This window comes from Gopherus flavomarginatus, chromosome 6 (genome assembly GCF_025201925.1).
Source record: "Gopherus flavomarginatus isolate rGopFla2 chromosome 6, rGopFla2.mat.asm, whole genome shotgun sequence".
NCBI lineage: Eukaryota > Metazoa > Chordata > Testudines > Testudinidae > Gopherus > Gopherus flavomarginatus.
In genome coordinates, this window is record NC_066622.1 from 73,521,372 (window position 1) to 73,549,016 (window position 27,645).

A 27,645-nucleotide genomic window follows, 5' to 3' on the forward strand; every position below is an offset into this window, starting at 1 on the left:
TACTGCTCAAGTGGGTCCACAGTCTCTGGATCATCTAGACTTAAGGAACTAAACTCAGCATCTGCTGTTTCTTGTGCCTCCACCACACTGTTCTCTGATCTACACTTTTCTTCAGGAATGTGCATAGTTTCATCCACTGGAGATGGAGATATGGATGCTGCAGTAGCTGCCAGGTCGCCTGCACTCTGACTAACTGGAAGATCAGGCATCTCCTCACCACTCACATCCTCACTGGGACCTGAAGGCTCACCATGAACATTTTTGTCTATGTATCTCAAGAGAGCTCCTTCCTGCTTAGATAGAAAAACTTCCTTTGCTTTCTTTCTTTTTCTGAATGCTGCCTCAGAGGGGCGTTTTCTTCTTTCACTCTTGACTGCTGCTCTGTGCCAGTTATAGTGGCTCTCAACACTCAATTGAAGGGGACTCTGACAGGGTCAGGCCAGATGACTACAGGAGAGTGTTAGAAGACAGATATATTAGTCCCAGATTAAATAGATCCCTTTTCCCTGGGTAAGGTAACAAGGGCAGTTCTAGAACAAGCAGGAACTTGCTGGAATCAATGAGGACAAGCTGGCTAATCAGGGTTTAAAAAGGACCTCACTTCAGTTTGTAGTGTGCATGCTGGGAGCAAGAGGCATTAGGAGTTGAGAGTGGGAAGATGTATTGCTGGAGGATTGAAGAGTACAAGCATTATCAAACACCAGGAGGAAGGTCCTGTGGTGAGGATAAAGAAGCTGTTGGGAGGAGGCCATGGGGAAGTAGCCCAGGGAGTTGTAGCTGTCGTGCAGCTGTACCAGGAGGCACTCTAGACAACAGCAGTTCAAAGGGCCCTGGGCTGGGACCTGGAGTAGAGGGCGGGCCCGGGTTCCCCCCAAACCTCCCAATTCCTGATCAGACACAGGAGGAATTGACCTAGACTGTGGGTTCTACCAGAGGGGAAGGTCTTTGGGCTGTTCCCTGACTCACATGGTGAATCTCTGAGGAGAACAAATCCACCAATAAGCGCAGGACCCACCAAGATAGAGGAGGAACTTTGTCACAGGGACAAATAAGCAGACTGGTATCAGGGCCTGAGTGAAGGAAGATATTAGTGTCTTAAGGGCTAACTGGCTCCTACTACTTCAGTTGACTGCCTATTCTCCTCAAGTGGGTTTAGGGAAGCAGCAGAAAGCTCCCTGAGAAGCTGGTGTTAATCAGTCCAGGCTCCTGGGGGTGCTAGAGAGGTACATAAGAGGGTCCTCCTCCTCTCTCTCCTTGCAGCTCCTGCTGCTTTCTCTTATTCCCACTCACCTTTTCTCCTGCCTGCCTGCCTATGTCTCTTGTGCCCTCCTTCCTCCAGCACAGCACTCCACCATCTGGGTGCACCTAGAGCAGAGAGAACACATATGCACCAGCAGCAGACTCAATTTTTTATACTATGGCCTGGTCTACATTACGATTTTAGGTCAAATTTAGCAACGTTACCTCGATTTAAGCCTGGACCCGTCCATACGATGAAGCCCTTTTTTTCGACTTAAAGAGCTCTTTAAATTGATTTCTTTACTCCACCTCTGATGAGGGGATTAGCGCTGAAATCGACCTTGCCGGGTCGAATTTGGGGTAGTGTGGACGCAATTTGACAGTATTGACCTCTGGGAGCTATCCCAGAGTGCTCCATTGTGACCGCTCTAGACAGCGCTCTCAACTCAGATGCACTGGCCAGGTAGACAGGAAAAGGCCCATGAACTTTTGAATCTAATTTCCTGTTCGGCCAGCGTGGTAAGGTGCAGGAGAGTGCAGATCTCAACAGTAGAGGTGACCATGATGGAGTCCCAGGATCGCAAAAGAGCTCCCGCATGGACTGAACGGGAGGTACGGGATCTGATCGTCGTATAGGGAGATGAATCTGTGCTAGCTGAACTCCGTTCCAGTAAACAAAATGCCAAAACATTAGAAAAAGTCTCAAAGGGCATGAAGGACAGAGGCCATAAGAGGGACGCAAAGCAGTGCTGCATGAAAATTAAGGAGCTCAGGCAAGCCTACCAAAAAACCAAAGAGGCAAACGGCCGCTCCAGATCAGAGCCCCGAACATGCCATTTCTATGATGAGCTGCATGCCATTCTAAGGGGTGCAGCCACCAGTACCCTAACCTGTGCTTTGACTCCGTCAATGGAGAATCATGCAACACAGAAGTGGGTTTTGGGGATGAGGAAGATGATGATGAAGAGACTGAAGATAGCTCACAGCAAGGAAGCGGAGAAACTGGTTTCCCCAACAGCCATGATATGTTTCTCACCCTGGACCTGGAACCAGTAATCCCCAAACCCACCCAAGGTGTGCTCCCGGGCCCTGAAGGTGGAGGAGGGACCTCTGGTGAGTGTCCTTTGTGAATATTACACACAGTTTAAAAGCAAGCATGTTTAATGATTAATTTGCCCTGGCATTCGTGGCCAGTACAGCTACTGAAAAGTCTGTTAACGTGTATGGGATGGAGCGGAAACCCTCCAGGGACATCTCTATAAAGCTCTCCTGGATATACTCCCAAAGCATTTGCAAAAGGTTTCTGGGGAGGGTAGTCTTATTCCGTCCGCCATGGTATGACACTTTACCATGCCAGGCCAGTAGCATGTAGTCGGGAATCATTGCATAACAAAGCATGGCAGCGTATGGTCCCAGTGTTTGCTGGTATTCAAACAACATCCGTTCTTTATCTTGCTGTGTTATCCTCAGGAAAGTGATATCATTCCTGGACACCTGGTTGAAATAGGGTGCTTTTATTAAGCGGACATTCAGAGGTGCCTGTTCCTGCTCAGCTGTTTGGCTGTAACTGAATAGAAATGTTCCCCGCTGTTAGCCACGCGGTGGGGGGAGGGGTGATGCGTGAGTAATCTTTCACACCAAACCATCAGGCCCTCAATGCAAGAGGCAAAATGCGACCTTGTAATGAAAGCACATGTGCTGTGTAATGTGAACAGCATGGTTTAATGTGAAAGAGTGTGCCCATTGTTCTCTAAAATGTGTCTTTTTAACTACCACTCTCCCTTTTCTTCCACTAGCTGCAAATGTTTCTCCTTCTCAGAGGCTAGCGAAGATTAGACGGCAAAAAAAATGCACTCGGGATGAAATGTTCTCTGAGCTCCTGCTGTCCTCTCACACTGACAGAGCACAGCAGAATGTGTGGAGGCAGACAATGTCAGAGTGCAGGAAAGCGCAATATGAATGCGAGGACAGGTGGTGGGCTGCAGAGAGTAAGTGGCGGGCTGCAGAGAGTAAGTGGCAGGCTGAAGATGATAGGTGGTGTCAGCTTGCTGACAGAAGGCAAGAGTTAATGCTCAGGCTGCTGGAAGATCAAACTCATATGCTCCAGCATATGGTTGAGCTGCAGGAAAGGCAGCAGGAGCACAGACAGCCGCTACAGCCTCTGTGTAACCAACGGCCCACATCCCCAAGTTCCATAGCCTCCTCACCAGAAGCCCAAGAACGCGGTGGGGGGGGCCTCCGGCCACCCAGCTACTCCACTCCAGAGGATTGTCCAAGCCACAGAAGGCTGGCCTTCAATAAGTTTTTAAGTTTTAAAGTGCAGTGTGGCATTGTCCTTCCCTCCTCCCTCACCCCTCCCGGGCTACCTTGGCTGTTATCCCCCTGTTTGTGTGATGAATTAATAAAGAATGCATGAATGTGAAGCAACAATGACTTTATTACCTCTGCAAGCGGTGATCGAAGGAGGGAAGGGAGGGTGGCTAGCTTACAGGGAAGTAGAGTGAACCAAGGAGGGGGTGTTTCTCAAGGAGAAACAAACAGAACTTTTACACCTTGGCCTGGCCAGTCATGAAACTGGTTTTCAAAGCTTCTCTGATGTGCACTGTGCCCTCCTGTACTCTTCTAACTGCCCTGGTGTTAGCTGCGCATAATCAGCAGCCAGGCGATTTGCTTCAACCTCCCACCCCGCCATAAACGTCTCCCCCTTACTCTCACAGATATTGTGGAGTGCACAGCAAGCAGTAATAACAATGGGAATATTGGTTTCGCTGAGGTCTATCCAAGTAAGTAAACTACGCCAGTGTGCTTTTAAACATCCAAATGCACATTCTACCACCATTCTGCATTTGTTCAGCCTATAGTTGAAGAGCTCCTTACTACTGTCCAGGGCGCCTGTGTATGGCTTCATCAGCCAGGGCATTAAGGGGTAGGCTGGGTCCCCAAGGATAACTATAGGCATTTCAACATCACCAACGGTTATTTTCTGGTCTGGGAAGAAAGTCCCTCCCTGCAGCTTTTGAAACAAACCAGAGTTCCTGAAGACCCAAGTGTCATGTACCTTTCCCAGCCATCCCAGGTTGAAGTTGGTGAAACATCCCTTGTGATCCACCAGTGCTTGCAGCATCATTGAAAAGTACCCCTTTCAGTTTATGTACTCGCTGGCTTGGTGTTCCAGTGCCAAGATACAGATATGAGTTCCGTCTATCGCCCCACAACAGCTAGGGAATCCCATTTCAACAAAGCCATCCACTATGATCCGCACATTTCCCAGACTTACTACCCTTGATATAAGCACCTCTTTGATTGGGTTGGCTAATTGGATCACAGCAGCCCCCACAGTAGATTTGCCCACTCCAAATTGATGCCCAACTGACCAGTAGCTGTCTGGCATGGCAAGCTTCCAGAGGGCTATTGCCACTCAATTCTCAACTGTGAGGGCTGCTCTCATCTTGGTATTCTGGCACTTCAGAGCAGGGGAAAGCAAGTCACAAAGTTTCATGAAAGTGCCCTTATGCATGCAAAAGTTTCGCAGCCACTGGGAATCATCCCAGACCTGCAACACTATGTGGTCCCACCAGTCTGTGCTTGTTTCCCGGGCCCAGAATCAGCGTTCCACAGCATGAACCTGCCCCATTAACACCATGGTGTGCACATTGCCAGGGCCCATACTTTCTGAGAAGTCTGTGTCCATGTCTAGGTCCTCATCATTCTCGTCACCGCACTGCTGTCACCTCCTCGCCTGGTTTTGCTTTGGCAGGTTCTGGTTCTGCATATACTCCAGGATAATGTGCATAGTGTTTATAGAGCTCATAATTGCTGTGGTGATATGAGCGGGCTCCATGATTCCAGTGCTATGGCGTCTGGGCTGAAAAAAGGCATGAAACAATTGTCTGCTCTGACAGGGGTGTGTGACTGATGACATGGCTTACAGAGAATTAAAATCCACAAAGGGGGTGGCTTTGCATCGAGGAGAAACATAAACATCTGTCACACAGAATGGCCCCCTCAAAGATTGAACTCAAAACCCTGGGTTTAGCAGGCTGTTGATTTCATGGAGGGAGGGAGGAAGCAAATGAATACAAAACAAATCTGGTCTATTTCTTGTTTTGATCCACTCCATCTATCTTTTACATCTTTAGGCTAGCAGCAGACGGTGCAGTTCAACTGCTAGCCATCATCATCTCCTGGGTGCTCGGCAGAAGATGCTGCATTATAACTGCTAGCCATCGTCATCTCCTGGCTACTCACCAGAAGATAGTGCAGTAGGACTGCTAGCCATCATCATCTTCTGGGTGCTCGGCAGAAGATGGGACCTGGCTGAGTCACTCTCATGTCTGCCCTGGCGCCCCTGACTGACCTCACCGAGGTCGGTTAAAAGAGCACCCATCATATGACAATGATGGCTACCAGTCATAACGCACCATCTGCTGCCAAAAGGTAATGAGCTGCGGCTGTGTAGCAATGTAGTCCCACATCTGCCAGCACCCAGGAGACTTACGGTGACAGTCAGCTGTGCAGGCTCCATGCTTGCCATGGTATGGCATCTGCACAGGTAACCCAGGAAAAAAGGCACAAAACGATTGTCTGTTGTTGCTTTCACAGAGGTGGGGAGGGGGGCTGACGACATGTACCGAGAATCACCCACGACACTGTTTTTGCCCCATCAGGCATTGGGATCTCAACCCAGAATTCCAATGAGTGGCAGAGACTGCAGGAACTGTGGGATAGCCACCCACAGCTACCCACAGTGCAATGCTGTGGAAGTCTATGCTATTCTCAATATTGTGGATGCAGTCCATTGACTTAATGCACTTAGAGCATTTTTTGTAGGGACACACACAATCGACTGTATAAAAACTATTTCTGAAAAAAAGACTTCTATAAATTCAGCCTAATTTCGTAGTGTAGACATACCCTCTGAGTCCTAGTGGCCCCTCCCCTACACAGTCTGGCACCTGAGGCAGCCGTCTCAGTTCACCTCATGGTAAGGTCAGCCCTGGCAGGGACCCTCAGTCTAGCAATCATGGTCTGCTTACATCCAGACCTGACCAGGACACTAGGGCTGCTCCTCTACCCCCCTGGTTTCCTCCTCTCCCTCTTTAAGGCCAGAGAGTGACTGATGGCCCTCACACTGCAGCCCCTTCTGCTGCCAACTTCCTGGCTTTATCATAGCCCGATCTGTTCCTCCTTGGTTGGGTTCTGTCCCCAACCAGGGGTTGCTCAGCCAGCCTCAGTCCCGTCAGGTGTGATCTATCCAGTTAACTGGCCCCCTTCTCAGCCTCATAAACCTTTTCAAGGCTGGAGTGGGGAGAACACTCCATCACATAAGGATTGCAGTATTCCTTGCCAAACTGGACATCTGCTCTAGATACCAGAGTGAAGGAATAATGTTTTGTGAAGGTAGGAATCCAGCTCCAAATAGCAGCTCTACAGGGCTCTAATATGGGGTACTAGCAGCTGAAAGGCCAGCTGTTTCATAGGTGTAATTCATAAAGATGTGTATAAAAACACCCAGGATGGATGCTGTTGTTTCCAAGTGTAGTGTTGCAGTGAGCAGTGTTGCTGTTTGTATGTGCACCCCAGTTTGTGCACAGTGCTGCCCGCTGGCTGGTGGCACAGATCCCTCTTTGTTACCCTATGGAGCTGCTACTCCATCATTCTCTGAGCAGGCTTCACATTCCAACCACCCATGAACCTTGGGCTCCAGCATCCCACCTGGGTCTGGTAGGGGCCAGTGATGACTGAACCTGGGGATGTTCTGAACAAAAAGGAAATGTCTGTGGTGGATTTGAAAACCCATGGCAGAGAGTCTCAGAGCCTGGGTTGACAGTCTTGGGCTCGCCCTATGGTGCTAAAAACAACTGTACAGGTGTTTTGACTTGGGCTTTGAAGCCCAGGGAGAGTGGTGGGCTTCTGAGTGACATGCAGACAGAGTCCATGGGCAATCAGAAGCGGGTGTGAGTGTGGCCAAGGGGCCTCAGCACTTCCCAGGTTCATTGGGGGGTAGTGGGGATGAGGTTTTCTGTGGAGTTGGCACTTAGTGCCCCCTTGGTTCTGCTCAGGCTAGAGCCCAGGCTCTGAAACCTGGTGAGGGGGGTGGGCCTCAGAGCCTTGGCTCCAGCCTAAGCAGAATGTCTACACAGCTATCTTTAGCCTCATAGTACAACCCCAAAAAGCCCACGTCAGTTCACCCAGGCTCTGAGACTCGCTGCCATAGGTTTGTTTTTTTTTCCTGCAGTGTAGGCATACCCTATAGGGCTAGAATGACACTTCTGCCTAGACTGTCCCAACCCCTGCCCCACTGCTCTCATGCAGTGGCACCATCAGGGGCATGGAGAGGCCTGTAGTTTTAATTTCTCTATGCCTGAGTTCCTCATGGAGGTAATAACCCTTCCACGGCACTTGGAAATTGCATCCACACAATAAAAAGAGTGTTGAAAAACCAGAGAGGGCTCAGAGAAGACCCACAAGAACAATTTGAGATCTGGAAACCAGCCTCAGAGTGAGGAGCTTCTGAAGCTCAATTTATGCAGCTTATCAAAGAGTTAAGAACTAACTTCCATGCTGTATGAATCTTCTCCTTCCCCAGGACAAGATTTTTGATAGTAGAGGGTTTGTTAACCTAGCAAAGGCAGAACAAGATTCAGCAGCTAGATGCTGAAATTAGAGACAAACTCAAACTAGAAATAAGACACACATTTTTAACAGCAAGGGGAATTAACCACTGGAACAGCTGACCCAGGGACCTGGTGGATTCTCCATTACTTGAAGCCTTCAAATCGAGATTGGACGTCTCTTTGCAAAATATATGCTCTAGCTCAGCCATAGATTATGTGCTCATTGCAGGACCCGATGGATGAGGCTCTCTGGACTATGACATGCAGGGTCAGACTAGATTGTCACAAGGGTCTTTTCTGACCTCAACATCTGTGAATCTGTAATGTCACTGAGAGCCATATGGGTAAATTCTGATCTCAGCTACATTAGTGTAAATCTGGATTCACTTCATTGAGTTCAGGGGAGTTTCTCCAGATTTGCACCTCAGTAATGGAGTTAAATTCTGTTGCTCTTAGCTGACACTTTGTGCATTTTTATTCGTTACAAAAAAACCGTTCTGCCTTTTCAGATCATGCCCTTTGATGATTTAAGTTACAATTTGTGGTTTTATACCCAGCCATTAACATGTCACCAGGACTCATAAAACATGCTGTTTTTCCATGAGCAGCAATGGAATGTGCTCACCTTCCTCCTGATTTACAGAAAGCCCTGATCATGATGGATTATGTAAAAGCCTCAAGCCAAGCCAGTGGCTCTGCATTTGCAGTGAGCCAGGATTCTGCCAAACTGTATAAAGTCATATTCTAATCTTCTTCCAGCTGGTCCCTGCCCCCTAACTGAAGCTGCCAGCAGATGCGGTTTCAGAGAGGCTTTGTGAATGCAAAGCAAAAGGTGCTGTCGCCTGGTGCTAGACTGGAGGCGATAGGTGCTGTGGCATAGGGGTGCTGCCCACATTGGGTTTTTAAAAGCACGTGGCCTGATGGTCTTCATTCAGCCACCAGTGATGCTACAATGTTATTAGTTATGAGTATGGCAGTGGCACTCAGAGCTAGGATCAGGACTCATTGTGCTAGGTACTGCACAACTGAGCGAACTCAGCACTACCAAGTGTTTGTCCCAGCAGGCCTATGGTTCCTGGGTTACATTGTGCCATGTTCCTGCGTATCTGCTCTGTACAGCAAGAGGAAATTATACTCTATTTTTCCATCAATGGCTTGATGAAGAGAGAGAAACTGTCACTCTGAGCAATGAATGTGGGTTAGTCCCCCTGCTCTATCAGGGCTCTGGGTACGCAAGGAATTTCAGATCAATGAACCACATACTTTTGGTTTTTGCACATGCATGTTTGCTTTGGATTTTCTCAACACAGTTTGGCTCAGATATGCAAAATGGCTTGTTCCCCGGGTTTTACTTGGTTTTACAGTTTTTGGAGCTTCAGATTGCTCTGACTGGACAAACATTTGTATTGTCCAATTGGCGTGACAAGACTGGTGTATATCCTGCTCCTGGCCCATGCTCATTTGTGGGGCCTGTTAGGAATTTTAATGCAGTCATGCATCTTGGAGCTTGGAGCTGTAGTACTCTTAGGCAGACCACCGTGCATAGCTAAGAAACCTCTGTTACTTCTCCTAGACAGCATCTGCTTAGCACATTGTCTTACTTTGTAAAGCACATGCCCCTGTGCCAGGGGAGCCAGGCTCAGGCAGTTAGCACAAAAGGAACCAGTGGGTTTCTGTTCACCTGTTGGACATGCTAGGGCTAGGGTGTAAGTGCTTCCTGCAGGCCAAGTTCTTAATGGACATGAGAGAGAATCCTGCTGCTTGAGACACAGATGAGCCAGGGAACAGCCCGTCTGGTCTCCTCCTGCATCGAGACTCCCCTGCACTCCTCTAGGCAAGTGTGGGGGGTAGGAAACCCAGGGGTCAGTGAGAGTGACCAGGAGGGGGCTGAGATAGGAGGGAGAGAGACAGTATGTTGGGATGAGCCACAGACAGAAGGATTCACCATGAGCTTGAAGGAGAGTGAGACTGGGATGGATGCCCAGCTGCAAGAGAGGGAGTAAACTCGATAGCAGTCAGGGTGTAAGGACTGTGAGATGGGAATCAGGGCCAGCTCCAGGCCCCAGCACGCCAAGCGCATGCTTGGGGCGGCATGCCGCAGGGGGCACTCTGCCGGTTGCCGGGAGAGCGGCAGGTGGCTCCGGTGGATCTCCCGCAGGCGTGCCTGCGGAGGGTCCGCTGGTCCTGCGGCTCCGGTGGAGCATCTGCAGGCACGTCTGCGGGAGGTCCACTGGAGCCGCGGGACCAGCGAGCGGCAGAGCGCCCCCCGCAGCATGCCGCCGTGCTTGGGGCGGCGCAATGGCTAGAGCCGGCCCTGATGGGAATGGGGCCCAGCAATCGGGGCCATGATCGGCCCCTCTGGTCAATTCTAGCACAAGCGGCTAGAGCTAGTCAAACAGCAGACACAGCAACATTATTCAACATACAGTGTTATGGTGCAGCTGAATAGCAGCCCAGGACCTGCAGTGCTGTTCACATAGTGGAGAAAGCATTTTTCAAATAATGGTTCAGCATAGAATTCCCTTTGGAATATGTTAATTGACTAGTGCCCATTCAGCCCCGCTGTTGTTCTATTCTGCAGTGCACCTCCTGCAGGTGTAGGTCTGGTGTAACACTGCTAACTAGCTGAGGAGTTGGGGGCTCTGTGATTTCACAGTACACTCATTGTGGGCATGTCATAGAGTATCTAGGGCCGGCACTTCCATTTAGGCAACCTAGGCGGTCGCCTAGGGCACCAGGATTTGGGAGGACAGCATTTTGCGACCCTCGGCGGCAATTTGGCGGTGGGGGGTCCTTCCGCGCTCCATGTCTTTGGTGGCAATTCGGCAGTGGGGGGGTCTTTATGCGCTCCGGGTCTTCCGCGGCAATTCTGCGGCGGGTCCTTCACTTGCTCCAGGACCTGCAGCTGAAGTGCCCCGAAAACCGGGAGCGTGGAACGACCCCGCCCGGCCCCCCGCAGAGGAATTGCTGCAGACCAGGAGCGCGGAAGGACCCCCGCCTAGGACGCCAAAAACCCTGGCACAGCTCCTGAGAGTATCCCTTGCCAGCAGTATGTCCTTCTAAGCTCCACACTTCTAGACTCACACCAGGAAGCCCCATGTTTTATTTGTTCTTCATAGAATCTTTGGGTCTGGTGGTTACTTCATTCACACCAGTGTAGAACCTGGCTCAGTCCATTGGGGTTGAATGTATTCATCCAGTATGGAGCAGGGCACAAAGGCTGGTCTAGCACAGGGGTGGCCAACCTATGGCTCTGGAGCTGCATGCGGATCTTCAGAGGTTAATATGTGGCTCCATGCATAGGCGCTGACTCCGGGGCTGGAGTTACAGATCCTAACTTTCCAATGTGCTGGGGGGTGCTCACTGCTCAACCTCCTGCTCTGTCCCAGGCCCTGCCCCCACTCCACCCCTTTCCCCAAGGCCCCTGCCCCAGAGCCTGCCTTGCCCTCTCTCCTCCCCCCTCCCCCACAGAGCCTCCTGTGCATGCGAAACAGCTGATTGCAGCAGGTAGGAAGCTCTGGAGGGCTGCTGATGTATTACTGTGGCTCTTTGGCAATGTACATTGGTAAATTCTGGTTCCTTCTCTAGCTCAGGTTGACCACCCCGGTCTAGCAGCTAGCACTGGACATAAAGACCTGGATTCAGTTCACAGTTCAGGCACTAGCTTCTTGTGTGACCTTGAACAAGTCACTTTATCTCCCTTGTTCCCATCTGTAAAATAGAGGTAAATACTTCCTGGCCCGCCAGGGTCTTGAGGGCACTAAGTCTGTAAGAGCCATTGCTGGAGGCAATCATCTTCACTTGGTTGCATGGGATCATTGCAGGTATTAGCTGTGTGACAAGACTAGCTGAAGCTTGGTTGGCAGTTCAGGTACACAGTTTAAAGCAGCCACTGCAGAAGCTGCTTAGCAATTTTCCACTAAAGTTAATAAGAAATCTCAGAAATAATATAAGGTAACAACTGCTCTGTCTGCGTGGGCATTTCTACAACACTCCTCACTAATGCGACTGAATCTAATGCACATTCCCTCACCGAATCCTTTCCCCAGACCTCAGGGAAACCCAAAGCAGAACAGTTGTGGGCTCCTTTCCTCTATATTGTAATGAATCAGTAGCTATGAATGCTGAAGCAACAGGTCTCCATATGCTAACTGCTCAGTCAGTACAGAACAGGGCGTGGCCCGGGGCCAGAGAACCCTGATAGGAGCCACCAGAGCAGAGAGGATTAAAAAATGCAATTTTCATCTATCCATCAATATTTTAGGGCTTGGTGGGGGAAGGCACACGTAGGGTGAGTCACGGTTTCCACCCATGCAGAGTGCTAGCACTGGGGTTGGTGCCAGTGCAGCTACACCGATAGCTAAAATCCCCAGAGGAGAGAGGACCTCATGTCTGGCCAGCACCAGAGTGTGGGGGCACTTCTAGAACCAGGCCTTGGAAAAGGGAGGGATTACGCTGTCAGGACAATGTTAACTTAAAATTTCCCTGGGATAGTTCACAAGCAACCTGAATTCTGACCCGTCAGCCATTGTTATGAATGAACTCCAGCTTGAGATCAGCTTCCCCCATAAGACTTATGCCACCTGGAATAGTGGCAGTGTTGCAAGATTAGCACTAGATCTAAACTAGAAATCAGGTCACTTGTGGTTTAAACCCACCTCAGACCTCAAAACCCAGGCTGATCTAGAGATTCAAAGCCAAAGAACTACCTGCCCAGACCCAGAAGGAGCCCAGTTACTGCCCGTGCCCTGTTCTGTGTGCAGGATCACCACTGGGCGGGTTCCCTCTCTTTTTCCTAACCACTGACAGACTCTGAGCCCCCTCAGTCCTGAAGTGAAGAGATTGGGCTGTTGTCTGTGAGGCAAAATGGAACATGAACCCCTCACTGATTCCTTGGGACAAACAGGGACCAAGCTGTGGAAGTGGCTACAGTGACACTTTCCCAGTTACTCTGCCGAGTTCTCTGTTGAAGTTGGTTTTGTGTTTTAAATAGGTCATATGGCTATAATCAGAATTATGCAAATTGCATTGTTCACGGCCTACCCAGGGGGTTAAATGCTGCAATTAATAAATGTATTTTTAATGCTTTCAGCAACAACATGCCTTTCATCAACAATACTCCAAACTATTCCTCCATAAAGCACAGGAACTAACTTTCCTTTCACTCAGCTGAGCTATTTGCGCAAGAACTCGAGGTCCAGCATCGCATGGATTTATTATCTGCCAGATAACTCCAGGCATTCCGGTAAACAAAGTAACCTTGTAGTGAGAATCAGGGCATGTTCCCCTTAGGGGGTTAGAGCATCATTTCAGCTAATTTCTTCCTCATGCACTTCCCCGATTCTTAGAGGACTGAAGTTTTTCTTCTCATTAAAATAAACAGACAGAAAAGAAAACACTAAGGGCCCAGCCCTAGTTCCATGGAACTCGCTGGAAGTCGCTGATTTCAGCAAGCCTGGGATCTGGCCTGGGGGAGGAGGGGGCTCTCGTCTGCTGCTCTCCTTCCAGAGCAGCATGTGGACAGCCTATCAGGGCAGCAGGATATTGAGGTCGAGATGCATTGGGCAGATCCAAGAGGAGACAGGGGCCCTCAGGGCTAGAAACTGGGCCATTCAAAGGGGGAGGGTCCATTTCTTTTAAGGGGTCACATTTCATTTTCCCATTTTGTTGCCAAGTTTCCTGTCTGCACTGGGAACCAAAACACCTGATACTTTCTTCTTGGTTCATTCTCTGCACACACACACGAATGCCCTCCAACACAATCACACACATCCCAACAACCCACGCCCTCCCATCCCCAGCACACACTCTGTTCCCAATCTCCTCCCTGTTATCTGAAGGAGCTGCCCATGATGTGTTTCACTCAGGGACAGCACCCTCAGCCATACAGCACGGGCTAACTGAGGACCTGGTGGGTTTGTTCCCTGCTGGGAGAGGCACCGTCTCAGGGCAGGGGATGGAAACTGGCAGAACTGTGGTGGGGGCATGAGAGTCTGGTAGGCATGAGGAAGCTGGGCACAGGAGGGTTGAAGCAGCTGGGGTGGAGGGAGTGAGAAAAAAAAATGTGCCAACTCCTTCCTGTCACCCACCTGGCAAAGCCAAGCCCTTCCTCCTACAGTGCCCCTATGTGGACAGGGTTGGGAGGGGCAGGGAGCACTGGCTTCAGGATTCCAGCAGGGTGGGGAGGCTGCCCGAGAAGCTCCATGGGGGAGTGGGGAGCCAGAGTACACACACAAGAGAGACAGAAACATTCTGGCTTCCAGAGATTCAGGGTCCCTGTTTCACAGCCACGACCTCCATACCCATCATGCCACCCAAAGTGCTTCTTCTGTTGTGCAGGTTGGCCTGTGCTCAGTGCTCAGCCGGTTTGCTATTCACTTCAGCTAGCAAGGCAGATACCCTGGTCAGTTTCCAAGAAGAATTAGATGCCTGCAAAGGAGAATAGCATGTACACAGCCAACACCTTTGCTTCAAGAGTTTCTATCACTGTGCTAAATGCTGTATTTTTCCCACCTCCTTCAATGGTCCCCTGTTAGGCCAATCAGCTCTTCTTTATAAATTTCCCCTTAAAAAAATACAGAGCAGAACTCTGAGCAATAATAATGAAAGTGGAGCCTTATTTTTACAATAACTCCTGAGGAAGAGCAGGGGAGAGAGCTGAATGATTCAGACATATACAGATCAGCTGGTCTGAGCCACATGCATCCTTGGGCATTAATGGGATTTGCTAATGAACATACTGTACTACGGAGAACTATCCTGATAATTAAATACTGGACAAGTGCTGAAAGGCTGGAAGGAAGAAAGTGCTAGTCTTCAAAAAAGGGAAGAATGGAAATACCTGTTCCTAATTCTGTCCCAAGAAAAATAAATGTTCAGACTTTAAGGTCAGAAGGGACCATTGTGATCATCTAGTCTGACCTCCTGCACGTTGCAGGCCACAGAACCAGAAAAGTACCTTTTAAAGAGGTTAAATACTCTCCTTGAGTAGTCTTTCCCTGCTCAGTTCATACCTTTCCAGGCGTTTTTTAACTTCTTACTGTAGACAGTAAGCATGCTAATTATATAATGAAACAATGGCATAAAAATCATTAACACACAAAAAATGGAAGTGCCTCCAGCTCTAAATACTTTAACTCTCTTGTTATTTAAAAATGACCATAAAATCCTCATGGATCAAGTTAAGGAGATTTTCACAATTCTTTCCTCAAATTAAATAATTCAATTTTATTTCATGGTTAAATGATGACAGACAAATAGGCTCCCGGGTTGAAGTATGGTTTTAGAATGATTTGTTTCTTAAAGCTGTTGCCATTAGTCCTTTAAATATTTCCATAACAATCAAACATCATGTCCATTGCTTTGTCTTTTAAGTCATTTACAATGCATACTTCAGGGACTTACATTGCAAAACACCGACACTAGTAAAAACGAAAACTAAATTAACTCTGACTTTTGCCGTTTTTCCAGTTTGACCTAAATAATGTGGTAACACAAAGTTAGGAAAGCCAAAGGGAAAGATGCATGTTATGGGTTCCTACCAACATCTTGACTTCGCTGTTTGATCTTGAATTTAATGAGACAACCACTTTTGGGGCAACATTTTTTCTCATGTCCTAGAAAACCTAATTCTGTACCAAACCAGCATAACAACCGAGTTTTATGGTGCTTCTCTTCTGTTTTACCTCATGACACACTCATATGGAGAGAACTTACTTCAGCCACAATTTGTGGAAACAAGTGCTGAGATCCCCTCTTACACCTCCCCTCATCGAAACCAGATTGTTCCGCCTCAGTACCAGCCAGCACTTAAAACAAGAGCCACGTTCACACATACAGAGATGATCAGAAGTGGGGTTTATGGCCCAAAGCCTCACAAGGATACAGGTACCTATTGATATCTATGGGAGTCGAGCACCCTAACACCTTTAAGGATCAGGACCTAAAGCCCAAATTCAGCAAAGCACTTATGCCCAGATCCACAAAAGCCCTTAAGTGCTAACTGCCACAGTAGGGGTGCTTAAGTCAAACACGGGCCACCACTGATATCCACAAAACCCTGCTCAGATGCTACCTACCTCTGTAGGTGCCTAAAATCCCTCAGTGTTTAAATTTCTGCCATTTGAGTCCTCCAGATGCCTACATTGCTACCAATGGGCATGCAGCTGCCTCAGTCCTCATGGCCAGAGCTCATCTAAGCCCTGGTGGGATCCTCAGACTAGGTATTTCCCCATCTATCTTGCCTGTAGGGCCTGGTAGAACTCTCAGAGTACACCTACCTCCACACGAAAGGGCTGGGAGGTAAGGCTAATCCAGGCAGAGCATTCAGCTCGAAGGTGGGATGATCCCAGTTCAATTCCTGCCTCTGTGTGCTATGGAGAAGGAATTTGAGTTTGGGTTCCTCACATCTCAGAAGAGTGCCCCTCCCCCTTGACTATAAGATATTCTGGTGAGGGTCTGTCTCCTGTTGAAGCTGTTCCACTGTGTATTACTAGTTAACCATGCATTGGGCCAAACAAAAAGTAGAAATGACCCTGGAGTGTCATGTGGGTTTAGGTGTATGCTCCAGGGTTGCTCTAAGTTTGCATAAGGCACCTTCCAGGCCATGCCCAATAAAGGAGTAGTTTGCTTGGTTTTTTTCATTTTTAAAACTGTGCCCATGCCCTTCAAGCCATTCTCTCTAGTGGGCCAGCAGCAGCACAGGCAGGGCCAGGAATTTGCTACAGGAAGAGGGAAAAAGGAGGAGTGAGGTGCAGAGAGAGAATCCTCCCCTTTTGGCTAACTGTTGGATAGTCAGAGAAGCCTAATCGTGAAGGTCTTGGAGAAACTCCTTGTTGGGATTAGTATGATGGCTGCCCGAGGCATGAACATGGGAGCTCCAAAGCAAAGAGCACACGCTGCTACACTGGGAGCTAAAAAGAGTCCAGCTCAGCAGGTGGGACTGTAACAGACTCATCTCTTCTGGGGACTGGTACAAATGCATGGGAGTGGGGGAACCTGCAACACACAGTCACCAGTGGGTCACAGTAGCTCAGGGCAGCTGGAGCTGCTCCAAACGTGAGAAATGATTTGTAATGGGAAATTAAAAGAAGAAAATTATTTTAACCAAGATTTTCCACTCCACCCCCCCACCCCCAGTTTTTAATGAGGAAAGCAGAGCCTCCTCAAACTGAAAAGTTGTTTAAAAAAAAAAAATCTCGGAAAAATAAATTTGTTTTTGAAAACAAGAACAGAAAAGCTTCACCAAAACCTAAAAAGTGTCACCAAAAAAATTCAGGTTTTGTTTCCCCTGCTTTTGCTGAAAATCTGGAAAACTTTGAAGAAAGTTCCACAGAGACATTTGTTCTCACTGAAATAACATTGTGTTGAAAAAAATTTAAGCAGCGCCAAGCACCTCCTGGGAAGAGGGCAGCAGGGTTATTTACTGGCAATGACTGTTGCTGTGAAATTGCAATTAGATTGTAAGAAGCTTCCTGAATTTGTGTTTCCATGTGCCTCCATTCCCTTGCCTGCCCTCCCATCCAGCGTGCCATGACTCAAACAGTGGTCTGACCGCCTGCCTTACGAACTTCAGCAACAAAATTCCAGTGGCCCTTCAAAGCAAAGCAGAAATACTCGTGTGGAAAGGTCAGTGGCGGCTCTAGGCATTTTGCCACCCCAAGCAGGGCAGGCAGGCTGCCTTCGGCATGCTGGGGCCTGAAGCCGCCCCTGGGAAAGGTACAGCATAAGGGAAACAAAACAAATGCTGATAAGAGAGTCCTGATTACACCCTGTGCTATGGATATGGCTGCACTTTGAGGTGGGGGTGTAATCCCCAGCTCAAGGAGACATACTCACACTAGCACGCTAAGCGCTGAGTGCGGCTGTAACTGTGTGAGTGGCTGGCTTCCCTGAGTATATAGAGTCTCTGACAGGGACATACTCAGGGCCCTCCCGCTGCCACGTGTACATGTCTAGTTTTAGCTACTAGCTCAATCGGTTAGCAAGGGTGTGCCTCCTCAAACTGGAAATTGCATCCCCAGCTCACAGTGTGGGCATAGCCTACAGAGTTACTGCAGCATCTGCAGGAGCGGCGCCAGGGTTTTTGGTGCCCTAGGCGGGGGTCCTTCCATGCTCCCAGTCATTGGCGGCAATTCTGCGGCAGGGGGGGTCCTTCCGCACTCCCAGTTTTCGGGGCACTTTGGCGGCGGGTCCCGGAGCGAGTGAAGGACCTGCCGCAGAATTGCCGCCGAAGACCCGGAGAGCGGAAGGACCCACCGCGGCCGAATTGCTGCCAAGGGTGGCAAAATGCCACCCCCCCAAATCCTAGTGCCCTAGGCGAGAGCCTAGGTCGCCTAAATGGAAGCACTGGCCCTGAGCATCTGTGACTGAGAAACAACGCGAGCACCTGGCCTCGCACTTTGCCCCAAACCCCTCCTGCATGCCCATCTGCTCCAAAGCCTTTGCTTTAAGCAAGCACCACCACCACTGGATAACCCTGCATGCCTGCAATGCTCCTGCTACAGCTCCAAAAGCATAGATCAAAGGCAAATCTCTGAGTGTCATTGATCTTCGTCATTTCCCTCAACTGCTGCCACCCAGCAGAGGGCATGCAGCTCCTAGCTATACCTGACCAGACCCCTGCACGGAACGTTGTTACACGGCTACATCAACTGCTGCAAAATTACATTTGAAAAAAAAAAAAACAAACCTTGGTGGGGAAAAAATGAATTCTCTGGCCCCTCGGGTGCTACTGAAACCTGGCCCAAGAAGAGAGGGAAAGATGATGTCACCCTTCTCCTGTCCTAAAATACCAGTGGCCTCAAACTCTCCTGTGTACCAAGAGTCCTAATTGCCCCCTCCCCTGCTGCCTTTCACATAACAGCTTTGAGGGCACAGCTACGCAATGCCATGCTGTCAGTAACACAAGTCTTAGGGTCGGTCGTGCAGTGAAGGGAAAAAGCCGTAGGAGGCAGTGCTGCATAATCTGCCAGCCTTGCCACACGGTTTACGTCTAGTGTGCTGCACAAGCCACAGGGCCTTGATTAGAACCCTTACAGTCAGACGCAGCAATCATTAATAACTTCGCTTCATTATGGCCTACTTTCCTCAGAGTGTTCCTGGAGAGTCTGGCATGTGGAAGGGTTAATAAGGCAGTAAATAAGCTGGTTTGGGGTTGGAAGGACTCAAAGAAACCAAGATGTCAAACCAGGCTCATTTAACATAACTCAAAAACCAGTTGAACAATTTCCTTTAAGATTTGCAGAAAAATTCTTTTTTCCTTCAGAGCAAATGGGTCAATTTTCAGGTCAAACCAATTTGGTTAATTATAGCATGGGGAGGGAGAGGGCCTAAAAATTGGGCTTATTAGAACCTGGTTTATTTTAACTGTGAAAAGACTGTCACGGCTCCCTATTAATTACCGGGCCAGGTCTCCAGCTAGTGTAATGGGCCTTGCCCCATTGGAGGCAATAGGACCAGAACCCCAGATAGTGTAAATCAGCCAGAGCTCCATCAGAGTCAACGGGCCAAGATCCCCAACTGCCATAAATCGGCACATGCCATTGGAGTCAATGGGCCGGATCCCCAGCTGGTGTCAATCAGTGTTGTTTCATTGCAAGATCTGGCCCACTGCCATTTCATTGTCACTAGGAAAGTGCACAATAGAAGCAAGTGCTTTGCATGCTACTCCCTGAGGAATGGCCAGGCAGCTCTCTGGAATGACAGCCATTTCCAGGAAAATTAAACACTACATTTTCGTAGACAAAACAAGGGTTGGACCCCTGTGGTGACCTGTACATTTCTCAGCCACTTGTAGAAAGTTTAGAAGTAGGAACCACTCAGTCCCTACCAAACCCAGATCATACTTGGTTGCTACATAACTAGAGTTGTTCATATTACACATTATAAAGCAGTGCCAACATAATGGGAGATAGTACACAAGGCATCCTTATTCCTGGACTCCGTGCTGTGTAACTGACTGGCTTACCAGTGAAATATTGCAGTTGGAATATGATTTTCACACACAGGGAAGAGTTTTTCTTTGATGGACAAGGGGATGTCAAACACAGCAGAAAGCATTTCCTGAGCTGCAAATGCTTTGTGCTGTGTCAGACACTGATTTCAAGAGGTACTGGAGAGAAATTGTGGTCTAGTGGTTAGAACACAAGTCTGTGTGAGCCAGAAGATCTTGAGAACCACAGATTCTGCTGCATGACTTGGACAAGTCATTTCCTTTTCTGGCGTGATAAAGTCAGACTGGATGGCTGCAAGAGGGTAGTCCTATTGAAAATTCCAGGGGAAGTGGGTGGAGGTAAGCCCACTCACAGCTATGGCACTCTCCCCCAGCCTTTGGGGAGGATCCATTTTGCCCAGAAACTCAACTGATTGAAAACAAGGGCAGGTGTGAAGGTCAAAGGGTCTGTCATAACTTTATTCCCAGATTTGGACCTTAGCGTCCAAAATATGGGGGTTAGCATGAAAACCTCCAAGCTTAGTTACCAGCTTGGACCTGGTACCTGCTGCCACCACCCAAAAAAGTTAGAGTGTTTTGGGGCACTCTGGTCCCTCTGAAAAACCTTCCCTGGGGACCCCAAGACCCAAATCCCTTGAGTCCCACAACAAAGGGAAATAATCCTTTTTCCCTTCCCCCCCCTCCAGGTGCTCCTGGAGAGATACACAGACACAAGCTCTGTGAAACTACACAGAGAGACCCCCCCTCTCTGTTCCCAATCCTGGAAACAAAAAGTACTTTCCTATTCCCCCAGAGGGAATGCAAAATCAGGCTAGCAATCCAACACACAGATCTCCCCGATTTCTTCCTCCCACCAATTCCCTGGTGAGTACAGACTCAATTTCCCTGAAGTAAAGAAAAACTCCAACAGGTCTTAAAAGAAAGCTTTATATAAAAAGAAAGAAAAATAAGTACAAATGTCTCTCTCTATATTAAGATGATACAATACAGGGTCAATTGCTTAAAAGAATATTGAATAAAACAGCCTTATTCAAAAAGAATACAAATCAAAGCACTCCAGCACTTATATTCATGCAAATACCAAAGAAAAGAAACCATAGAACTTACTATCTGATCTCTTTGTCCTTACACTTAGAAACAGAAGACTAGAAAGTAGAACTACTTCTCCAAAGCTCAGAGAAAGCAGGCAGGCAGACACAAAGACTGAGACACTCAATTCCCTCCACCCAAAGTTGAAAAAATCCGGTTTCCTGATTGGTCCTCTGGTCAGGTGCTTCAGGTGAAAGAGACATTAACCCTTAGCTATCTGTTTATGACACGCCCCCCAAATTGCAGACAGTGGGGAAGCTCACTGGCGGCGATTTCCTTCTAGAACTTGAAAATAAACAGATTAATACAACACATACACCTTTACATATACTCCTAAGTATATAACTAACAGACTTCTACATTTTAAGAACACTTTTTAACTACTGAATTCTGGGAAACTCTCACGGGAGAGTGCATCAGCAACTTTATTAGAAGCTCCTGTGATGTGTTGAATTTCAAAATCAAAATCTTGGAGAGCTAAACTCCAACGAAGAAGTTTCTTGTTGTTCCCCTTGGCAGTATGAAGCCACTTTAGTGCAGCATGGTCAGTTTGTAGTTGGAACCGCCGTCCCCAAACATATGAGCGTAGCTTTTCCAGGGCGTACACAATGGCATAGCATTCCTTTTCACTGACTGACCAGTGACTTTCCCTCTCAGACAGTTTCTTGCTGAGAAACACGACAGGATGGAAGTTGTGATCTGTTGCTTCCTGCATGAGCACTGCTCCTATACCACGCTCAGATGCATCGGTGGTTACTAGGAATGGCTTGTCAAAATCCGGGGCAGTGAGCACAGGGTCAGACATGAGCATCGCCTTAAGCTGGGTAAAGGCCTTTTGACACTCATCAGTCCACTTAACGGCATTTGGCTGGGTCTTTTTGGTCAGGTCAGTCAATGGGGCAGCGATTTGGCTGTAGTGTGGTACAAATCGCCTGTAGTATCCGGCCAAGCCTAAGAAGGATTGGACCTGCTTCTTTGACTTTGGGACAGGCCACTTTTGGATAGCATCCACCTTGGCCTGTAGGGGGTTTATGGTTCCTCGACCCACCTGGTGCCCCAGGTAAGTCACTCTGTTTTGGCCTATTTGACACTTTTTGGCCTTAACAGTTAGTCCTGCCTGCCTGATGCGCTCAAAGACCTTTTCCAGGTGTAGTAGGTGTTCGGGCCAGGAGTCTGAAAAAATGGCCACATCATCGAGGTAGGCAACTGCAAATTCTCCCAGTCCAGCTAGTAGACCATCTACCAGCCTCTGGAAGGTGGCGGGTGCATTTCGAAGGCCGAAAGGAAGGACATTGAATTCATACACCCCCGCATGGGTGACGAATGCTGACCTCTCCTTGGCAGGTTCATCTAGCGGTACTTGCCAGTACCCCTTGGTTAAGTCTATTGTAGAGATGAACTGGGCACGTCCCAACTTTTCCAATAGCTCATCAGTGCGTGGCATTGGATAGTTGTCCGGACGAGTTACCGCATTTAGCTTACGGTAGTCCACGCAAAAGCGTATTTCCCCATCTGGTTTGGGTACCAGAACCACTGGAGATGCCCATGCACTGGTAGATGAGCGGATTATACCCATCTGTAGCATGTTCTGGATCTCCCGTTCTATAGCAGCTTGGGCATGAGGAGACACTCGGTAGGGTGGGGTTCTGATTGGGTGAGCATTACCTGTATCAATGGAGTGGTATGCCTGTTCAGTCCGTCCTGGGGTGGCTGAGAACAATGGGGCGAAGCTAGTGCACAGCTCCTTGATTTGTTGCCGCTGCAGACGTTCCAGGGTGGTTGAGAGGTTCACCTCTTCCACGCCACCGTCTTTTTTTCCGTCGTAGTAGACACCGTCAGGCCACTCAGCATCATCTCCCTGGACTGTAAACTGACAAACCTGTAAGTCTCTGGAATAGAAAGGCTTGAGAGAATTAACATGGTACACTTTAGGCTTTAGTGAGGAATTGGGAAATGCTATGAGGTAGTTTACAGCTCCCAGGCGCTCTTGGACCGTGAATGGCCCTTCCCATGATGCTTCCATCTTATGGGCCTGTTGCGCCTTCAAGACCATAACCTGGTCTCCTACCTTGAAGGACCGATCTCTGGCATGTCTGTCATACCAGGCCTTTTGCTCTTCTTGAGCATCCTTTAGGTTCTCTTTAGCAAGGGCTAAAGAGTGTCGGAGGGTGCTTTGTAGGTTGCTTACAAAGTCCAGAATGTTAGTTCCTGGAGAAGGCGTAAACCCCTCCCATTGCTGCTTCACCAACTGTAATGGCCCCTTAACCTCGTGACCATACACAAGTTCAAATGGTGAAAACCCTAAACTGGGATGTGGTACAGCCCTGTAGGCAAACAGCAACTGCTGCAACACTAGGTCCCAATTATTGGAGAATTCGTTGATGAATTTTCGTATCATGGCCCCCAAAGTTCCATTGAACCTTTCCACCAGGCCATTGGTTTGATGGTGGTACGGGGTGGCAACCAAGTGATTCACCCCATGAGTTTCCCACAGTTTTTCCATGGTCCCTGCCAGGAAATTAGACCCTGAATCTGTAAGGATGTCAGAGGGCCAACCTACCCTGGCAAAGATGTCTGTTAGGGCCAGGCACACAGTGTTAGCCCGGGTGTTGCCTAGAGCTACTGCTTCCGGCCATCGGGTAGCAAAGTCCACTAAAGTCAGTACGTACTGCTTTCCTCTGGGCGTCTTTTTTGGGAAACGGCCCAGAATATCCACAGCTACTCGCTGAAATGGGACCTCAATTATGGGGAGTGGCTGGAGAGGGGCCTTGACCTGGTCTTGAGGCTTTCCCACTCTTTGGCATACCTCACAAGACCGGACATACTTGGCAACGTCCTTGCCCATCCCCTCCCAGTGGAAGGACTTCCCCAACCGGTCCTTGGTTCTGTTCACCCCAGCATGGCCACTGGGATGATCATGGGCTAAGCTTAAGAGCTTCCCCCGGTACTTAGTTGGAACCACCAACTGTTTTTGCGGCTGCCATTCTTCCCGGTGTCCACCAGAAAGAATTTCCTTGTATAAAAGTCCTTGGTCTATAACAAACCGGGATCGATTAGAAGAGCTGAGAGGCGGTGGGGTGCTCCGTGCCGCCGCCCAAGCTTTCTGAAGGCTGTCATCCGCTTCCTGCTCAGTCTGGAACTGTTCCCTTGAGGCTGGGGTCACCAGTTGTTCCTCAGACTGTGGACTTGGGCTTGGTCCCTCTGGAAGCGATGTAGGTGATGGGGTTGTTTCCGTTGCTGGTGAACCGCTCTCCGCTGGTGCACCTGAGGGTATTTCAGGCTCTGGCTGAGCCTTTTGGGTATGGCTGTCTTGTGCTTCTGCCAGTTCTGGCTCGCTGGCGCCCTCTGGCGTTGAGTTTGAAGATGTGGTTGCACTTGCTGGGGCTGGTTGCTGTTCCAGTTCCGGGCCTGGGACTGGAGATGCTGTGGCTGTTTCAGTGGTTGGCATGGAATCTGGATCCACTACCTCTGTCTGGGTCTCTGGTAACACAGACGGGGCGTCTGTGGACGGCTCAGGAACAGGAATGGGTCTGGAAGCTTGCCTGGTTTGGCTACGTGTAACCATTCCCACTCTCTTGGCCCGCCTCACCTGGTTGGCCAAGTCTTCCCCCAGTAGCATGGGGATAGGATAATTGTCATAGACTGCAAAAGTCCACATTCCTGACCAGCCTTTGTACTGGACAGGCAGTTGAGCTGTAGGCAAGTCTACAGCTTGTGACATGAAGGGGTAAATTGTAACTTTGGCCTTTGGGTTGATGAATTTGGGGTCAACGAAGGATTGGTGGATAGCTGACACTTGTGCCCCCGTGTCTCTCCACGCAGTAACCTTCTTTCCGCCCACTCTCAAATTTTCCCTTCGCTCCAAGGGTATTTGAGAGGCATCCGGGCCTGGGGATCTTTGGTGTGATGGTGGTGTAATGAATTGCACTCGCATGGTGTTCTTTGGACAGTTGGCCTTGATATGTCCCAGTTCATTACACTTAAAGCATCTTCCATCTGATGGGTCACTGGGCCGAGGTGAGTTACTGGAGACTGGTGAGGTTGAAGGGTAGGGTATCTGTGGCTTTACTTGGGTGGTATGTGGGGTCTTTGGCTGTCCTCGGTTGTAGGGTTTATGGTCTGTGTGCCCCCTGGGGTAATCGTTCCCCTTGACAGTAGCTTTCTTGCTTTCTGCCAGTTCCATCCATTTGGCTCCAATCTCCCCCGCCTCAGCGATATCTTTGGGATTTCCATCTTGTATGTACCGTGTGATGTCTTCAGGAACACCATCCAAGAACTGCTCCATTTGTATGAGGAGGTGCAGTTCTTCCAAGGTTTGAATGTTGTTTCCTGTTATCCAGGCCTCATAGTTTTTTGAAATGTAGTAGGCGTGTTTGGGAAATGACACCTCTGGTTTCCACTTTTGGGTTCTGAAGCGCCGACGGGCATGATCTGGGGTTATCCCCATTCTGTATCTGGCCTTGGTTTGAAAAAGTTTATAGTCATTCATTTGCTGCTTAGGCATTTCAGCTGCCACCTCTGCTAAAGGTCCACTGAGCTGTGACCTCAATTCTACCATGTACTGGTCTTCGGGGATGCTGTACCCAAGACAGGCTCTTTCAAAATTTTCCAAGAAGGCCTCGGTGTCATCACCTGCCTTGTAGGTGGGAAATTTCCTGTGCTGTGGAGCAATATTTGGCGCCGGGTTGTTAGGTTTGGCTGGCACATGCAGCCCAGCTTTGGCCAACACCAGTTCATGTTTTCTCTGTTTTTCCTTCTCTTCATTCTCTTTTTGTTGTTTTTCCATTTCTTTTTGGTGTTTTTCCATTTCTTTTTGGTGTTTTTCCATGTCTCGGCGGTGGGCCGCCTCTTCTTCTTCTAGTTTTCTTCTGTGTGCTGCCTCTCTTTCTCTCTCTCTTATTTCCATCTCTGTTTGTTTTATTTCCAGTTGTCGCCTGTGTTCAGCTTCTTTGAGTTGCTCTTCGGCCTCAATTTTTGCCTTAGAAGTCATGATTCCTGTTTTCTTGTGTTGGGGTGCCCTCCGGTGTTTATCTTCTGAACTGCAGGCTCTCTGTTGCCTCCTGAAGTCTGCCTAGCAACAGTGCCTTTAGCTAATCTTCAATGTTAAGTAAACCTGAAAAACCACTTTATTTGCATGCCTATAGTGCTGGACTTGCCTCCTAATGGGAGGGCTATTGCATGACAAAAGACCCTCAACAGTTTGGTAATGGCTTCTCGCTTAACATGCAAGCCACAAACTGCCAGAGAGAGCAGAAAAAAAAATTCTCTCTGGTTCCCTTTTAAAACCAAACTGTTTCTCTCTGCTAAAAAGCCCTTAGCAGAGAAAAGAAAAATATAATATTCCTACTGGCTTCTGGATTCTGTCTATATCCCACCTGCTGCCACTCATGACATAACCTTATTCCCAGATTTGGACCTTAGCGTCCAAAATATGGGGGTTAGCATGAAAACCTCCAAGCTTAGTTACCAGCTTGGACCTGGTACCTGCTGCCACCACCCAAAAAAGTTAGAGTGTTTTGGGGCACTCTGGTCCCTCTGAAAAACCTTCCCTGGGGACCCCAAGACCCAAATCCCTTGAGTCCCACAACAAAGGGAAATAATCCTTTTTCCCTTCCCCCCCCTCCAGGTGCTCCTGGAGAGATACACAGACACAAGCTCTGTGAAACTACACAGAGAGACCCCCCCTCTCTGTTCCCAATCCTGGAAACAAAAAGTACTTTCCTATTCCCCCAGAGGGAATGCAAAATCAGGCTAGCAATCCAACACACAGATCTCCCCGATTTCTTCCTCCCACCAATTCCCTGGTGAGTACAGACTCAATTTCCCTGAAGTAAAGAAAAACTCCAACAGGTCTTAAAAGAAAGCTTTATATAAAAAGAAAGAAAAATAAGTACAAATGTCTCTCTCTGTATTAAGATGATACAATACAGGGTCAATTGCTTAAAAGAATATTGAATAAACAGCCTTATTCAAAAAGAATACAAATCAAAGCACTCCAGCACTTATATTCATGCAAATACCAAAGAAAAGAAACCATAGAACTTACTATCTGATCTCTTTGTCCTTACACTTAGAAACAGAAGACTAGAAAGTAGAACTACTTCTCCAAAGCTCAGAGAAAGCAGGCAGGCAGACACAAAGACTGAGACACTCAATTCCCTCCACCCAAAGTTGAAAAAATCCGGTTTCCTGATTGGTCCTCTGGTCAGGTGCTTCAGGTGAAAGAGACATTAACCCTTAGCTATCTGTTTATGACAGGGTCAAAACGAGAGAACCTAAAGGGGACACTGAGCAGAAAACCTTCAAAAGCACCCACTGCTCCTCAAAGATGTCAAGGGAGCAAGCAGATGCCACCCAGAGGAACTCCACCAAGATGCATGAATAGAGGGAGGACCAGAAATAGGCCCCACAGTCACAAAGAACCCCCTCAGCCAACCTTCTCTCTTTGGTCTTGTAGATGGCCATTCTGACCATCGCTAGGAGAAGGTTGACAAGGAGGTCCAGCTATGTGGAGCCACAGATAGAGATTGCGTAGATAAGGAGGCAAGAGGAAAAGTGAAGCCAGAAAAACGCTATAGGGTATCTAAGAGGAGCTGGAACAGGAATTGCAACCTAGCGCACTCCAGATACATGTGCGCCAGGGTCTCCCTCATGCTGCACAAGGGGCAGGAGTCCAGGATGGGGAAAACCGCACCAAGAACACACCTGTGCTCATGGCTCCATGAAGGAGCTGCCAACCGATATCCC